The following is a 16,641-nucleotide window of genomic DNA, read 5'->3' as shown; positions in this document are numbered from 1 at the left end:
CCAAATAAATCCAACAACATATCAAAAAGATCATATACCACAACCAAGTGGGATTAATCCCAAGTTCACAAGGATGGTTCAACATAGGCAAAACAATCAACATCATTCACCACACTAACCAAAAAAACATAAAAAAAGAAAAACATATGATCATCTCAATAGATACAGAAAAAGCACTTGACAAAATCCAACATTCATTCATATTATAAACTCTTACTAAGTGGGTATAAAGGGAACATAACATAATAAAAGTCATAGATGACAAACCCACAGCCAGTATAATACTCAATGGAGAAAAGCTGAAAGCCTTCCCACTAAAATCTGGAATAAGACAAGGATGCTCACTCTCACCACTTTTATTCAACATGGTATTAAAAGTCACCAATCAGCCAAACAAAAGAAATAAAAGGCATCCAAATTGGAAGAGAAGAGATAAAATTGTCACTGTATGCAGATGACATGATACTATATATAGAAAACCCCAAGGACGGCACACAAAAACTACTCAAACAATGAATTCAGCAAAGTAGCAGGATATAAGATTAACAATCAGAAATCAGTTGCATTTTGGTATGTTAACAATAAAATATTAGAAGAGGAATATAAAAATACAATACCTTTTAAAATTGCACCTAAGGGAGTTCCCATTTTGGTTCAGTGGAAATGAATCTAATATCCATGAGGACATAGGTTCAATCTCTAGCCTTGCTTAGTGGGTTAAAGGATCTGGCGTTGCCATGAGTTGTGGTGTAGGTCACAGACACGGCTCAGATCCCGTGTGGCTGGGGCATGGGCTGGGAGCTACAGCTCTGATTCAACCCCTAGACTGGGAACCTCCATATGCTAAGGGTGTGTCCATAAAAAGAAAAATAATAAAAAATAAAATAAAGAAATAAAATTGCACCTGAGGAGTTCCCACTGTAGTGCAATGGGATTGGGGGCATCTTGGGAGCACTGGGATGCAGGTTCTATCTCTGGCCTGGCACAGTGGGTTAAGGATCTGGCTTTGCCATAGCTGTGGCTTAGGTCACAACAGTGGCTCAGATCTGATCCCTGACCAGGGAACTCCCTATGTCACAGGGCAGCCAAAAAAAATTTTTTTTAATTTAAAATAAAAAAATAAAATTGCACCCCAAAAAATTACTATGCCTAGGAATAAACCTGATCAAGGAAGTCTAAGACACATGCTGAGAACTATAAAGCATTAATCAAGGAAATTAAAGAGGATTCAAAGAAACTTAAAAATATTCCATGCTTCTGGATTGGAAGAATTAATATCGTTAAAGTAGCCATATGACCCAAAGCAATCTACATATTCATTGAAATCCCTATAAAAATCCCTATACTCATGACATTTTTCACAGAACTAGATCAAAAAATCCAAAACATTTATGAAACAATAGAAGACCCAGAATTGCCAAAGCAATCCTGAGGGGAAAAAAAACAAGCAGGAGGCATAACTCTCTCAGACCTCAGACAATATTACAAAGCTATAGTAATCAAGACACTATGGTTCTGGTACAAAAATAGACATACAGACCAATGGAACAAAATAAAGAACCCAGATATAAACCCAGACACATGCAAACTCTGTTCAACACACAGATGAACTCAATTTCAGAGCAGAAAAAGACTCTCAGACTTTGTAAAACCTATGGTTACCAAAGGGGACACATTTGGGGGGAATGAAATGGGGGCCTGGGATTGGCATATGTACACTGAGGTATATGGAATAATTGGCCAGTGGGCCACAGAGAAATCTACCCTGTATTATGTGATAATTTAAGTGGGAAAAGAATCTAAAGGAGTATGGATGTGTGTATATGTACAACTGAATCATTTTGTTGTCCAGCAGAAATTATCACAAACTTGTAAATAAACTATACTTTAATAAAACTTTAAAAACTGGGGTGAAAATCAGTGGCCTTTCTATTAACCAACAATGAATACTCTGGAAAAAAATTAAGAAAATAATCCCACTTTTAATAACAAAAAAGGAATAAAATACATAGGAATAAAATTAACCAGAGTTGAAAGATTTTTATACTGAAAATTATAAAACAGAAAAAAGAAATTAAAGACACGAATAAATGTGGAGCTACTCCACATTCATAAATTACAAATATAATCAAAATGTCCATACTACCAAAAGTGATCTATATATTTAACACAATTCCTATCAAAATCCCAATGACATTATTTACAGAAGTAGAAAAAAAAAATACTAAAATTCATATGTAACCACAAAAGTTCCCAAATAGTCAAAGCAATCCTGAGGAAGAAAAACAGCTAAAGACATCACACTTCCTAATTTCAAAATATATTTTAAAGTTACGATAATGAAAAACAGTTTAGTACTGACATTAAAACAGACATATAGATCAATGAACAGAATGGAGAGCCCATAAATAAATCCATACATTTATGGTCAACTGATCCTTGACAATGGTGCCAAGAACACACAATGGGTATAGGATACTCTCTTCAATAAGTGGTGTTTGGAAAACTGGATATCCATATCCAAATGATTGAAACTGGAATTTTATCTCACATCTTATACAAAAACCAATAAAGCTGTATTAAAGAAATAAACATTAAACTAGAACAAATAATCCTAAAATTTATATGAAACTATAAAAGACCCATAATTGCCAAAGCAATTTTAAAGAGAAAGAACAGAGAAAGAAACATAATTGTTCCAGATTTCAGACAATACTACAAAGCTACAGTAATCAAAACATTGTGGCAATGGCACAAAAACAGACATACAGATCAATTTTACAGAATAGAAAGCCTAGAAATAAACCCACACACCTATGATCAATTAATCTTCAACAAAGGAGGCAAAAATATAAAATGGGAAAAAGACAGTCTCTTCAGTAAGTGGTACTGGGAAATTTGGAAAACTGCATGTAAATCAATGAAAGTAGAATACACCCTCACACCATGTACAAAAAATAAACTACTGGCTTAAAGACTTAAACATAAGACATAAGGAGAATGTAGACAAAACATTCTCTGACATAAATTGTATCAGCGTTTTCTTATGTCAGCCTCCCAAGGCAACATAAACCAAACAAAAATATACAAATGGGACTGAATCAAGGTTACAAGCTTTTGCACAGCAAAGGAAAAAATAAACAAAATTAAAGACAACCTATGGAATGGTCTTCTATGTTATATTTACAAATGACGTGACCAACAAGGGCTTAATTTCTAAAATATACAAGCAGCTCACACAACTCAACAAGAAAAATACAAGCACACACACACACAAAAAAAACAAAAAAAAAAACAGGAGTTCCCTTGTAATGCAGTGGGTTAAGATTCTGGCATTGTCACTGTAGTGGCTTGGGTTGCTACTGTGGAACAGGTTTGACTCCTAGACCAGGAACTTCCATATGCCAAGGGCAGGCCAAAGATGAAAAAATTAAAAAACAAAAACAAACACAGGGAACTATATCCAGTCTCTTGGGATAGACCATAATGGAAGATAATATGAGAAAAAGAATGCATGTGTGTGTATTTTTAATTATTTTTATTTTTTCCATCATAGTTGGTTTACAGTGTTCTGCCAATTTTCTACTGTACAACAAAGTGGCCCAGTCACACATAGATATACATATTCTTTTTCTCACATTATCCTCCATCATGTTGCATCATAAGTGACTAGATATGGTTCCCTGTGCTATACAGCAGGGTCTCATTGTTTATCCACTCCAAAGGCAATAGTTTGCATCTATTAACCCCAGACTCCCAGTCCATCCCACTCCCTCCCACTCTGCCTTGGCAACCACAAGTCTGTTCTCCAAGACCATGCATTTATTTTTTGTGGAAAGGTTCATTTGTGTCATATATTAGATTCCAGATATGTGATAGCCTATGGTCTTTCTCTTTCTGACTTACTGCACTTAGTATGAGAGTCTCTAGTTAACATCTATGTTGCTGTAAATGGCATTATTTTGTTCCTTTTCTGTGGCTGCGTAGTATTCCATTGTGTATATATACCCCATCTTATTAATCCATTCATCTGTCAATGAACATTGAGGTTGTTTCCATATCTTAGTTATTGTGAATAGTGCTGCAATGAACATACGGGCACATGTATCTTTTTCAAGGAAAGTTTTGTCCAGATATATGTCCGAGAGTGGGATTTCTGGGTCATACAGTAGTATATATTATATATATATATATATGTGTGTGTGTGTGTGTGTGTGTGTGTGACTGGGTCACTATGTTGTACAGTAGAAATGACTTAACATTGTAAATTGACTATACCCTAATAAAAAATGAGTTTAATTTAAAAAACAAAAACAAGGAGTTCCCGTCGTGGCGCAGTGGTTAACAAATCCGACTAGGAACCATGAGGTTGCGGGTTCGGTCCCTGCCCTTGCTCAGTGGGTTAACGATCCGGCATTGCCGTGAGCTGTGGTGTAGGTTGCAGACGCGGCTCGGATCCCGCGTTGCTGTGGCTCTGGCGTAGGCCGGTGGCTACAGCTCCGATTCAACCCCTAGCCTGGGAACCTCCATATGCCGCGGGAGCAGCTCAAGAAATAGCAACAACAACAAAAGACAAAAGACAAAAAAATAAAAAAATAAAAAATAAAAATAAAAAACAAAAACAAAAAAACAACTCAATTGAAAAATGGGCAGAAGCCCTAAATACACACTTCTCCAAAGATGCCATACATACAATAGGCAAATGAAAATATGCTCAACATTGCTAATTATTAGAGAAATGCAAATCAAAATTGAAATGAAGTACAACCTCATACCAATAACAGTGGCCATCATTACAAATTCTACTAATAACAAATGCTGGAGAGGGTGTGGAGAACAGGGAACCCTCCTATATATATTTTTTGGCCATGTATGTGGCATGTGGGAGTTCCCAGGAAAGGGATCAAACCTGGGCCACAGCAGCAACTGGAGCCACTGCAGTGACAACACTGGATCCTTAATCCATTGAGCCACAAGGGAACTCCAACCATTCTGCATTGTTGGTGAGAATGTCAGTTAGTATAACCACTATGGAAAGCAGCATAGAAGTTCGTCAAAAAACTAAAACGAGAATTACCATATGACCCAACAATCCCACTCCTAGACATATATCTGGAAAAAAACTATAATTCAAAAGGATACATATACCCTGTTTATAGCAGCACTATTTACAATAGCCAAAACATGGAAATAAACTAAATGTCCATCAATAGATGAATGGATAAAGAAATGGTACATATATACAATGGAATACTACTCTGCCTTTAAAATAATGAAATGATGCCATTTGCAGCAACATGGATGGGACTAGTGCTTATCATACTAAGTGAAGTAAGTCAGGAAAAGAAAGACAAATATGATATGATATCACTTACATATGGAATCTAAAACATGACACAAATGAATCTATCTACAAAACAGAAACAGACTCACAGATGTAGAGAACAGACTGTGGTTGCCAAAGGTGGGGGAGAGATATGAACTGGGATTTGGGGTTAGTAGATACAGACTATTAAGTACGGAAGGGATAAACAACAATGTCCTACTGTATAGCACAGGGAAGTATATACCTAAGATAAATCATAATGGAAAAGAATACTGAGGAGTTCCCATTGTGGCTCAGTGGGTTAAAAACCTCACATTAGTGTTTGTGAGGATGCAGGTTTGATCCCTATCCTCATTCAATGAATTAAAGATCCAGCATTGCAGCAATATGCAGCATAGGTTGCAGATGCGGCTCAGATCTGATATTGCTGCGGCTATGGCATAGGCCTGCAGCTGTAACTCAAATTCAACCCCAGTCCAGGAACTTCCATATGCCACAGGTTTGGCCATAAAAAGAAAAAAAGTAAAGGAATATTAAAAATAATACATATATGTACATATAACTGAATCTCTTTGCTGAACAGTGGAAATTAACACACCATTGTAAACCAACTACGCTTCAATAATATATGTGTATATATATATATATATATATATATATATATATATATATATGAAATAAACATTAGATCTGAAATTGTAAAACAACAAAAAGAAAACAGACAAAATGCTCCTTGACCTCAATCTTACCATTATTTTGGCTATGATAACAAAAGCACAGACAACAAAAGCAAAAATAGACAATTGGTACTAAAACAAATTAAAAACTTCACAGCAAAGGAAATAATCAACAGAGTGAAAAGACAACATACAAGATGGAAGAAAATATTGGCAAACTCATACAACTCAAAGCCAAAACAAAGGAGTTTCCATCATGGCTCAGTGGTTAATGAATCCAACTAGTATCCATGAGGATGCAGGTTCGATTCCTGGCACAGCTCAGTGGGTTAAGGATCTGGCATTGCCATGAGCAGTGGTGTAGGTTTCAGACAAGGCTTGGATACTACGTTGCTGTGGCTGTGGTGTAGGCTGGCAGCTACGGTTCCAATTCAACCCCTAGTCTGGGAACTTCCATATGCTGCAGGTGCGGCCCTAAAAAGACATAAGACCGAAAAATGAAAAGAAAAAAAATCTTGATTTTTAAATGGATATAGGACCTGGAATGACATTTTTCAAAGAAGGCAAATAAATAAATAGGTGCTCAACATCACTAAATATGCAGGAATTGCAAATCAAAATTACAATATATATTATCTGCCAAGATGATTATTATCAAAAAGACAAAAAATAACATGTGTTGGCAAGGATATGGAGTAAAGGGTATCCCTGTACATTGTTGAGAGGAATGTAAAATTGGTACAGGCATTAAGGAAAACAGTATGGAGATTCTTCAAAAGTTGAACTACCAGAGTTCCTGTTGTGGCACAGCGGAAACAAATCCAACTAGTATCCATGAGGAGGCCAGTTCGATCCCTGGCCTTGCTCAGTGGGTGGGGGATCTGGCATTGCCCTAAGCTGTGGTGTAGGTAGCAGACACAGCTCAGATCCCGAGTAACCATGGCTGTGGCAGAGGCCAGCAGGTGTAAGCTCGCTCACTCTCTCTCTCTTTTTTTTTTTTTTTTTTTTTTTGCTTCTCAAGGAATATATAATAACAAGGTAGACCACATATGCTTAGCTAACATGTATTTTTATATCACTGCAGCTAAAGCAAAATGTCCTGTTCACTGGGTAAACATGGCCTACTGTATATGTATACACTGCATGCAATTTTTTAAATACTGTGATTATAATTTCAGAACTTCAGAAATTAAATAGGTGCCAGTGTTCTCTCCTTTTTTTCATATGGAAAAAGAAAATCCTTTGAAAGTCATTTGAAGATTGGGACAAAATTTCCACAGCTATATTCTTAGCATCACTCTCTGTACAGTCTTCATGATTCTGATGATACAAAGAAAGCTTCAATTCAACCTTTTAGGGAAGACATTCCAGCTCTCATGGTCTCATCAACCAGGAGAATGTTGGTGGCAATCACAGTGCAGGAGTGAAGAAGCTATTTCTTTATACAGTAGTTATCTGCTGCTACCATTGGCTCACCTGTGTTCAAGTCCACACCCACAGTTTGCCCTGATTCTGAATGTTCTGCTTGAAATTTAGCTAGTGTTTCCTGAAGGTCAAAACCAGAGTTCTGAGCAAGAACCTTGGGAATAATGAGCAATGCATCAGCAAATTCTTGAACTCCAAGTTGGGCCCTGCCCTTTACACTGGGCTTGTATTTAATCAGGGCTTCTGCCATTGCCACTTCCACCACACAAGCACCAGGAAATGCACAGCCATCATCAATAGCATTTTTAACAGCCCTCAAACAATCTTATTGCCTCTTTGATTTGAGTGAGTGTGTGCTTATTTGGTCCTTTGATCACTAATGTGACAGAGCGAGGATTGTTACATTTCTAAATAAAGGTGAACTTCTCTTCTCCCAATGTATATTCATAGACAAGTCCTGCATGTCCCAAACAATCAGGATTTATGTCATCGAGAGAATTTAGGGTTACCCCACCACAAGCAAGTCAGCCTTTCCATATTTCTCCTCTTACCTCTGTGCAGAGCTATGATGCCTTCTTTTGCAAGAGCATCTAAGGAAAGGGGTCAATTTCCTTTTGATTAATAACAACAAATCCTTTATCTGAATCACAACAGACTTTCTTCTTCAGTTCTATTATTTTTTTAACTCTATCTTCAATGAATTTTCTTTCGGCTCTTACTAGTTTCTCTCTCTCTCTTCTGCACTCTTATAAAAAAAAGCCAGAATTCACTACTGTTTTTTCATATTCCAATGACACACTGCACATGAGGATGTATGCATCTTCTACTCTCTTTTTCATGTCTGGATGCCATGCCCCATGGTCCAAAACAAGACCCCTGATCAAGCTTGTATCTGTTTCAGATTTATGTTTCATCTCCATGATCTCAACCATGAAGAGGTCAATAGGTTGATCTTGTTTTTTAATGGCCAAAACAGAGTCCACTACAGCCTCTGTTAAGACATCAGCAAGTTTGGCATGAACTTTAGTACATAGAGGTGTTCTGGCCACATCTATAAGCATTTCCCTGTCCATCTCTTTGCTTACTTTAACTTGTTCCAAAAACTGAAAGTCCTTTTCCTTTGCAGTTTCAAATCCTTCTGTTATTATTCTGGGATGAAGACCTTCAGAAATGTAGAGATCCACCTGCTTCAGGAGCTCTCTAATGATCAGGACATTGGAAATGGTACCATCACCAGTTACGTCATCCTGGGCAGTTGCTACTTTGGCTATTAAGGAAGCTATTGGGTGCTGAATTGGCTATTAAGGAAGCTGTTGGGTGCTGAATTTGCATTTCATGAAGCAGCACATTCCCACCTTTAGTAAGCTTGATGTCTCCAGCACCAAAAACAAGCATCTTTATGGTGCCCTTAGGCCCCAAGTTGGTCCTCAGCACATCTTGCAGCCCCTGGGCTACACTGGTGTTAACTGCCAGCACCGCCTGGGCTCAGGCCACCTCGGCCTTGGGGTTCAGTGTCTTCACTGCCACCATAGCTGATCCAGCAGAGGAAGATGGGGATACCTGGCATGCTAAAAGCCCACAGCTGGCTCAGTATGGCTGGGAGGCGCTATCTGGGTCTTTTGGGTAGCAGCAATAGCTCTGATTTGACCCCGAGCCCGGGAACCTCCATATGCCATGGGTGCAGCCCTAAATAGCAAAAAAAAAAAAAGTAGAGCTATCATATAATTCAGCAGTCTCACATCTGGATATAGGAATAGAAATCAGGATCTCAGAGTTCCCATTGTGGCTCAGCAGTAATGAACCTGACTAGCATCCGTGAGGATGTGGTTTGATCCCTGGCCTCTCTCAGTGGGTCAAGGATCTGGTGTTGCCATGAGCTGTGGTGTAGGTTGCAGACATGGCTCAAATCTGGCATTGCTCTGGCTGTGGTGTAGGCCACCAGCTGTAGCTCCGATTTAATCCCCAGCCTGAGAACTTCCATATGCTGCAAGTTTGGCCCTAAAAAGAAAAAAAAAAGAAATCAGGATCTCAAAGAGCTTCTTCAATCCCATGTTCATTTCAGCATTATTCACAATAGCCAAGATATGGAAATAACCTAAATGTGAATCAACAAATAAATGGATAAAGAAAATATAATATGTATTTACACAATGGAAAATAATTTGCCTTAAAAAAAGAAGGAAACTTTGTCATGTGTGACATCATTGATGAAACTGGAGGACATATGCTAAGTGAAATAAGCCAGAAACAGAATGACAGATACTATATGATCTCAGTAATATGTGGGATCTAAAATAGTCAAACTGATATAAACAAAGAGTAGAAGGAATACTGGAGTAATGTTGGTCAAAAAGTATAGAGTTTTGGGAGTTCCCATCGTGGCGCAGTGGTTAACGAATCCAACTAGGAACCATGAGTTTCGGGTTCGATCCCTGCCCTTGCTCAGTGTGTTAAGGATCCGGCCTTGCCATGAGCTGTGGTGCAGGTTGCAGCCGTGGCTCAGATCCCAGCTCCGATTGGATCCCTAGCCTGGGAATCTCCGTGTGCCGCGGGAGCAGCCCTAGAAAAGGCAAAAAGACCAAAAAAAAAAAAAGTATAGAGTTTCATTATGAAAGACCAATAAATTCTGGAGATATGATGTATAGCATGATGACTATAGTTAACAATATCATATTGTATATTTGAAATGTACTAAAAAGGTGGATCTTCAGATTTTTTTATCACCAAAAAAGAAGAAATTAGTGACTATATAAGGTATTACATGTGTTAATTAGCTTTGATACGGTGATTATTTCACAGTGTATTCATACATCAAAAAATCAAGGTGTACACCCTAAACATTATTAATCAACTCAGCCTTAATGACATCTTTAAAATGCACCATACAACAAAAGCAAAATACACATTTTTTTCAAATGTACATGGAACATTCTCCAGGATAGATGACGTTTAAGGTCATAAAACAAACCTTAAAATATTTAAAAGGAATTAATCCTAGAAAGTAGTTTCACCCAGAAAAATCAAATTAAAAATTATGAATCAAAAAGAGGAGGGAAATTGGAAATTCGACAAATATTTGGAATTAAACAACATACTTCTAAATAATCCATGAACCATAGAATAAATCACAAGGAAAACTTCAAATGTTTTGAACTGAATAAAACAAATAGAACATATCCATATTATGAAAGAAGAAATATCTCACATCAAAAACCTCAGCTTCCACTTCCATAAATAAGAAAAAGAAGTACACTGAACTGAAAGCAATCCAAAAGAAGGAAATAGTGAAAATTATAGCAATATCCTATGAAATACAAAATAGAAAACAATGGGAAAAAATCAATGAAATCAAAAGTTTGTTCTTCAAAACAGCAACAAGATTGGCAAAACTTTAAGTGGACTTGCCAAGAAACAGAGAAGACACAAATTAACAAAATCAGGAATGAAAGAAAAAATTTCATTAGCCCCTACAGAAAGAAATTAAGAGAATTATAGCAAATCCTATTAACAATTTTATGCCATCAAATTAGACAACTTGAAATATATATACAAAGTCCTAGAAAAACAATTACCAAACTTAGAAAGAAATACTCGAGATAAATTAAAATCTCAATTTGCAATAGCCAAGACATGGAAACAACCTAAATGTCCATCGACAGAGGAGTGGATCAAGAAGATGTGGTACATATACGCAATGGAATGTTACTCAGCCATTAAAATGAATGAAATACCAGCATTTTTAGTAACATGGATGGACATAGAAATTATCATACTAAGTGAAGTCAGCCATACAATGAGACACCAACATCCAATGCTTTCACTGACATGTGGAATGTGAAAAAAGGACAGACTGAACTTCTTTGCAGAACCGATGCTGACTCATAGACATTGAAAAACTTATGGTCTCCAGAGGAGACAGTTTGGGGGGTGGGGGGATGTGCTTGGGTTATGGGATGGAAATCCTGTGAAATTGGATTGTTATGATCATTATATAACTACAGATGTGATCAATTCATTTGAGTAATAAAAAATCAATAAAAAATTAAAATCTCAATATACCTATAACAAGTAAAATACTAAACCAGACATCTTGTCACAATGAGAAGCCCAGGCCTAGACTGCTTCACTGGTAGATTTTAACAAGCATTTTAAGAAGAAATAATAGCAATCCTTAATAAATTTGTCCAAAAAATGTGATGTGGCATCATCTCCCAATATTTTATTAAGCTATATTAATCTGATACAAAAGACATAGACATCTTAGAAAACTAGAGAAGTATATTTCTCTTGCTTTTTTTTTTTTTTGGCCATTCCCACAGTATGCAGATGTTCCCAAACCAGGGACAGAACACATGCCACAGCAGTGACACAAGCCACAGCAGTGATGACACTAGATCCTTAACTGCTAGGTCACCAGGGAACTTTGAAAAATATACTTATTGAATATAGATACAAATTTTTTATAAAATGATAACATAATGATATGTATGATATGTATGATATGTATGATATGATATGTATGTTAAAACTATAAAACACTGATGAAAGAAATGAATGTCAAGATAAATGGAGCAATCCAAGTTCACTGATTGCAAGGTCAATAATGTTAATATGTCATTACTAGAATTTGGAGAATGCAATCTCAATACAATTCCAATCAAAATTTTAGCAGGATTTTTGTTTGTTTGGAAATTGACAAACTGATACTAAAATTTATACGTAAAGCAGATATTAATAGCCAAAATTTTCTTGAAAAAGAAGAACAAATTTGAAGGATTGTGGTTTCAAGATTTATTCTAAAGCTATAGCAATCAATATAGTATGGAATTGAAAAAGGATATACTACAGATGGCCAGCAAACACATGAAAAAATGCTCAACATCGCTGATTATAAGAGAAATGCAAATCAAAACTACCATGACATACCACCTCACACCAGTCAGAATGGCCATCATTAATGAGTTCACAAATAACAAGTGCTGGAGGGGGTGTGGAGAAAAGGGTGGGAATGTAAACTGGTACAGCCACTATGGAGAACAGTTTGGAGATACCTTAGAAATCTATACATAGAACTTCCACATGACCCCGCAATCCCACTCTTGGGCATCTATCCGGACAAAACGCTACTTAAAAGAAGCACATGCTCCCGCATGTTCATTGCAGCACTATTCACAATAGCCAGGACATGGAAACAACCCAAATGTCCATCGACAGATGATTGGATTCGGAAGAAGTGGTGTATATACACAATGGAATACTGCTCAGCCATAAAAAAGAATGACATAATGCCACTTTCAGCAACATGGATGGAACTAGAGAATCTCATCCTGAGTGAAATGAGTCAGAAAGACAAAGACAAATACCGTATGATATCACTTATAACTGGAATCTAATATCCAGCACAAATGAACATCTCCACAGAAAAGAAAATCATGGACTTGGAGAAAAGACTTGTGGCTGCCTGATGGGAGGGGGAGGGAGTGGGAGGGATTGGGAGCTTGGGGTTATCAGACACAACTTGGAATAGATTTACAAGGAGATCCTGCTGGGTAGCATTGAGAACTATGTCTAGATACTCATGTTGCAAGAGAACAAAGGGTGGGGGAAAAATGTAATGTATACATGTAAGGATAACTTGATCCCCATGTTGTACAGCAGGAAAAAATAAAAAATTTAAAAAAAGGATATACATAAACCAATGCAAGAAATAGAAACATAAAGTTGAACATAAAATCCAAGCACAAGAACACATTATAGTCAAATTTTTCAAAAATAATAAAGAGAAAATCTAAAAAGCAACCAAAGGAAAAAAACACATTATTGATAAAGGAAAAAATAAAAATAACATCAGATTTCTCATTGAAAATGATACATATGAGAAGGAAATGAAACAACATTGTTAAAATACTGAAAGACAAAACCCATTCACTTGAATTCTATATTGAGCAAAAATATATTTCAAAGATGAAGGAAAAATACAGATGATTCAGATACAAAAGCTGAACAAATTCATTGCCCAGTAGACTCACAATAAAAGAAATGTTAAAGAAAATTCCTCAGGCAGAAATAAAATGCCTTGTGGAAATCTGGAGCTAAAGGAATGAAGAGCACCAGAAGTGGTAACTTCATGGCTAAGTATATAACCATTTTTTTTCTTTTTCGGCCAACCCACAGAATATGGAAGTTCCCAGGCCAGAGATCGAATCCAAGCCAAAACTGTGACCTATGCCACAGGTGCAGCAATTCCAGATCCTTAACCCAGTACGCCAGGCCAGGGATTTAACCGGCACCTCCACAGAAACAAGCCAGATTATTAATCCACTGCACCAAAGTGGGAACTCCTATATAACCATTTGTATTACTTAAATCTCTTTAAAGGAGAATTTAAAGTATAAAATAACAATACTGTAGGGTTTACAATACCTGTGAGAGTATATTTTATGAAAATAGCATAAAAGCGAGGAGGAGAGAAATGGAAGTATGTTGTTGTTAGGTTTTTGTATCTTTTGTAAACTGGTAAAACATCACCTTCAGATAGACTGAGATGAGCTAAAGATACATACTATCAATTCTACAGCAGCCACCAAAAGGACAAAACAATGAATCATTGCTAATAAACCAAGGAAGGATAACAAAAGGAATCATTAAAAAATAATCTTAAAAAGGAGGAAAAGGGGGGAAAGGAGAACAGACATGGGACGAATAAAAAAAAAATAGCAAGACTCAATCCTAAACATACCAATAATGAGATTAAAAGTAAATGGTCTACGGAGTTCCCGTCGTGGCACAGTGGTTAACGAATCCGACTAGGAACCATGAGGTTGTGGGTTCGATCCCTGCCCTTGCTCAGTGGGTTAACGATCCGGCGTTGCCGTGAGCTGTGGTGTAGGTTGCAGACGTGGCTCAGATCCTGCGTTGCTGTGGCTCTGACGTAGGCTGGCAACTGCAGCTCCGATTAGACCCCTAACTTGGGAACCTCCATATGCCGCGGGAGCGGCCCAAGAAATGGCAAAAAAGACAAAAAATAAATAAATAAATAAAGTAAATGGTCTAAACACCAACTAAAAGAGACTGTCAAATTGGGATTTTTTTCTGGCATGGAGGGGCAAACCTGTGCCATGTGGAATTTCCCAGGCCAGCTATTGAATCTGTGCCAGACCAGCAACCCAGACCACTACGGTGACAACACTGGATTCTTAACCCACTATGCCAAAAGGGAACTCCCAAATTAGATTTAAAAAAACAAGAACCAAATATATGCTACCTATGAGAAATGTACTTTAAATATACATGCACATAGGTAAAAAGTGAAAGGACGAAAAAGATATATCATGCTAAAACTAGTCAAAAGAAAGTTACAGTGGCTATATTTATATCAGACAAGATAGAGTTCAAAACAAAAAATATAAAGTGCATTTCAGAATGACAAAATGGTTAAGTTCTCTAGAAGAAAGGACAATCCTAAATGTTCATAAGATTTTCAAAATACACAAAGAAAAAACTGATAGAACTAAAAGGAGTAAGAAACATCGATAATTATGATCAAAGATTTCAATATCCCTCTCTCAGTAATTAACATAACAAATAGGCATAAAATAAGCATGGAGATAGTAGGCATAAGCAACACTACAAACCAATATGACATGATTGATGTCTATAGAGAATTCCACCCAACAACAGAAAAATACATATTCTTCCCAGGAACACATGAAATATTTTAGCAATGTAGGCCATACTTTGGGCTGTAAAACAAGTCCTGATAAATTTTAAACATTCGAGTTATATAATATTCATTCTTTTACTGCAATGGAATAAATTAGAAATCAAGAACAGTAAAATCTCTGAAAAAGCCCAAATATTTGGAAGCTAAATAACACACTTCTAAATAACCCACAAATCAAGAAAAAACAAATGGGAAATTGGAAACTATTTTGAACGTGATGAAAACATGACATATTAGAATTTGTGAGATGCTGCTAAGGGGTATTTAGAAAATTTATAGCACTAAATGCCTATATTAGAAAGAAAAGTTCTCAAATCTATAACCTCAGCTTCCTCATTAAGAAATTAAGAAATGAAGAAGAATTAAACCCTAAGTAAGCAAAATAAATGAAGCAATAAAGATCAAACCTGAATCAATGAACATGAATACAGAAAAAAGAGAAAAATTAATTAAACAAACTCTGGTTCATTGAGATGATTAATTGATAAGCTTTTAGCCAGTTTGATCAATAAAAAAAGATACAAATTACCAATAATATCAGGAATGAGAACTGTGACACCACTTTGTGTTAGTCCTTCAATTTTGTTCTTTTTACATAATTGTTTTGGCTATATTCTAAGTACTTTGCATTTCTGTACGAAATTTAGAATCAGCTTAGCAATTTATAAAAAAGGATAGTAAGAGACTATTATCAACAACACAGATAAATTTGACAAATTATTTCAAAAAATAATTTCCTTTAAAAACTAATTACCAATCCACATGTAAGAAGAAACAAAAAGTTTCTATAGCCTTATATCTACTTTGTAAACAGAAATTATAGTCATAAACCTTCCCACAAAGAAAACTTACAGCCTAGATGGCACCACTAGAGGGCCCAAGAGCCAATCCCACACAACAGTGCACAAGCACTAGATCCGAGACTTCCAGGGCCCTACAGCCAGAGACCCCAGAACCCAGATCCACCCACCAATAGTCAGATACCATCTATAAGAAAACTGCAGTCCAACAAAGATTTAAGGAAGAAATGAAGCCACTTTTACACAACTCTGCCCCAAAAATGAAGGAAAGGAAACATTTCCCAACTAATTCAGAGGCTGGCATTACCCTGATACCAAAGGAAAAGGCATTAAACAAAAAACTTCAAGCCAATATATTTTATGAACATAGACACAAAAATTCTAACAAAAAATTAATAATTTTATCTGTGGTAGACTGAATAATTCCCCAATCCTCCAAAAATGTACAAGTCCTGGAATACTGAACAAGATGGTGGAGTAGAAAGAGACTGAGCTGACCCCATTCCATAAGTACACCAAAATCACAACTATTTACAGAGAAACATTTGATGAAAAAGATAAGAATCTATCAGAAAAGAAATAAAGAAGGAACCATAACAAGATGGATAGGAGGGGTAGAAACATGATATAGTGAAATCCTATACTCCCAGGTGGGAGATCCAAAACCAGAATAGCTACAACTGCAGAGGT

General features: G+C 36.5%; 1 pseudogene; it reads right to left on the bottom strand.

Annotated features, from left to right (window-relative positions):
• Nucleotides 1–7,308: 7,308 nt before the first annotated feature.
• LOC100521482 (T-complex protein 1 subunit zeta-like) lies at nucleotides 7,309–8,958 on the bottom strand (annotated as a pseudogene).
• Nucleotides 8,959–16,641: the final 7,683 nt, after the last annotated feature.

This window comes from Sus scrofa, chromosome X (genome assembly GCF_054392235.1).
Source record: "Sus scrofa isolate SSC_HxYL_T2T_F1_AM1 chromosome X, Sscrofa_HxYL_maternal_Yorkshire_Landrace_v2.0, whole genome shotgun sequence".
In the NCBI taxonomy this organism is placed as follows: Eukaryota; Metazoa; Chordata; class Mammalia; order Artiodactyla; family Suidae; genus Sus; species Sus scrofa.
Note: the sequence above shows the minus strand (reverse complement) of the source record. Positions and strands in the feature narration are given on the sequence as shown.